General features: G+C 65.1%; 1 pseudogene; it reads left to right on the top strand.

Annotated features, from left to right (window-relative positions):
* The window catches only part of LOC137306372 (ADP-ribosylation factor-like protein 2), a 3,932-nt pseudogene extending 3,315 nt beyond the window's left edge, over positions 1-617 (top strand).
* Positions 618-2,210: the final 1,593 nt, after the last annotated feature.

Raw genomic sequence — 2,210 nt, 5'->3', positions numbered from 1 at the left:
TCCCACCCCCCCCTTCCTCCTTTGTTTTGTCCCACAGACCTTGGACCTGGACAGTATTAAGACGCACCACTGGTGTATCCGAGACTGCAGCGCAGTGACTGGGAGAACCTGCTGGTTGGGATCGACCTGGCTGATAGACACATCTCCTGCCGGATATTCACCGTGGACTGAGCTTACCTCCCCGGCTCCGTTCCTGTCTACCGTTACCTCGCGGCGGGCAGTGGGGGGGGGGGCGGGGGTTGCTGGTGTCGTTACTACAGCGAGACCCTACCTGTCCTAATATGCTCACACGGTCTACCCATCACCCATCGCACTGGCTTTTTATTTATTAGAGACTCTGGCACACTGGACAGAGCAAAGGGAGCTTTAATTCTGTGACTGATGATCTAAATACTGGGAGCCTTCCCCGGCTGTAACATTATTTGACTTTACGAGCAAGAAAAATTCACCTTTTGTAAATATAAATGCCTTTCCAACAGGACATGGGATGGCTCGGTTCTAGAAAGGTCATTTGAATTTAGGAGAAACTTCTCACTGCAGCAGCAGGACTCTCTTCTCTTTCCCTTCCCTCTCTTTTCTCCCTCCCCCCTCCTCTCTCCCCTCCCCGCCCCCCCTCCTCTCTCCCCACCCCCCCCTCCTCTCTCCCCCCCTCCTCTCTCCCCTCCCCTTCCCCTTTCCCCCTCCTCCCCTTTCCCCCTCCTCCCCTTTCCCCCCTCCTCCCCTTTCCCCCTCCTCCCCTTTCCCCCTCCTCCCCTTTCCCCCTCCTCCCCTTTCCCCCTCCTCCCTTTCCCCCTCCTCCCCTTTCCCCTCCTCCCCTTTCCCCCTCCTCCCCTTTCCCCCTCCTCCCCTTTCCCCCTCCTCCCCTTTCCCCTCCTCCCCTTTCCCCCTCCTCCCTTTCCCCCTCCTCCCTTTCCCCCTCCTCCCCTTCCCCCTCCTCCCCTTTCCCCCTCCTCCCCTTTCCCCCTCCTCCCCTTTCCCCCTCCTCCCCTTTCCCCTCCTCCCCTTCCCCCCCTTCCCCTTCCCCCCCTTCCCCTTCTCCCCCTCCCCCCCCCCATCCTTCCCCTTCCTCCCCCTTCCCCTTCCTCCCCTCCCCTTCCTTCCCCTTCCTCCCCCTTCCTTCCCCTTCCTCCCCCATCCTTCCCCTTCCTCCCCCATCCCCTTCCTCCCCTTCCCCTTCCTCCCCCTTCCCCTTCCTCCCCCTTCCCCTTCCTCCCCCTTCCCCTTCCTCCCCCTTCCCCTTCCTCCCTTTCCCCCTCCTCCCCTTTCCCCCTCCTCCCCTTTCCCCCTCCTCCCCTTTCCCCCTCCTCCCCTTTCCCCCTCCTCCCCTTTCCCCCTCCTCCCCTTTCCCCCTCCTCCCCTTTCCCCCTCCTCCCCTTTCCCCCTCCTCCCCTTTCCCCTCCTCCCCCTTCCCCTTCCCCTTCCCCTTCCTCCCCCTCCCCCTTCCCCCCCCTTCCCCTTCACCCCCCTTCCCCTTCACCCCCCTTCCCCTTCACCCCCCTTCCCCTTCCCCCCCCTTCCCCTTCCCCCCCTTCCCTTCCTCCCCCTTCTCCCCCTTCCCCTTCCTCCCCCTCCCCTTCCTCCCCCTTCCCCTTCCTCCCCTTCCCCTTCCTCCCCCTCCCCTTCCCCTTCCTCCCCCTCCCCCTTCCCTCCCCCTTCCTCCCCCTCCCCCTTCTCCCCCTTCCCCTTCCTCCCCCTCCCCCTTCCTCCCCTTCTCCCCCTCCCCCTTCCTCCCCCTCCCCTTCCTCCCCCTCCCCCTTCCTCCCCCTCCTCTTCCTCCCCCTCCCCTTCCCCTTCCTCCCCCTCCCCCTCCCCTTCCTCCCCCTCCCCCTTCCTCTTCCTCCCCCTCCTCCCCCCTCCCCCTTCCTCCCCCTCCCCCTCCTCCCCCTCCCCCTTCCTCCCCCTCCCCTTCCTCCCCCTCCCCCCCTCCCTCCCCTTCCTCCCCCTCCCCCTTCCTCCCCCTCCCCCTCCTCCCCCTCCCCCTTCCTCCCCCTCCCCCTTCTCCCCCTCCCCTTCCTCCCCCTTTCCCTTCCTCCCCCTTTCCCTTCCCTTCCTCCCCCTTTCCCTTCCCTTCTTCCCCTTCCCTTCCTCCTCCCTCTTCCGTCTCTGAACATTAACCCCCTTAGTAACCGTCGGACTGTGCCATAAGTCGGGGGCGAGCAGCTGCCTCTGCCCCCCCCCCCCCCAGGCTCCATTCGTGGCGGGCGCGGTGA

Source organism: Heptranchias perlo, chromosome 43, assembly GCF_035084215.1.
Source record: "Heptranchias perlo isolate sHepPer1 chromosome 43, sHepPer1.hap1, whole genome shotgun sequence".
Classification (NCBI taxonomy): Eukaryota; Metazoa; Chordata; class Chondrichthyes; order Hexanchiformes; family Hexanchidae; genus Heptranchias; species Heptranchias perlo.
The sequence above is the reverse complement of the archived record's forward strand: the minus strand, read 5'-3'. Positions and strand labels throughout refer to the sequence as shown.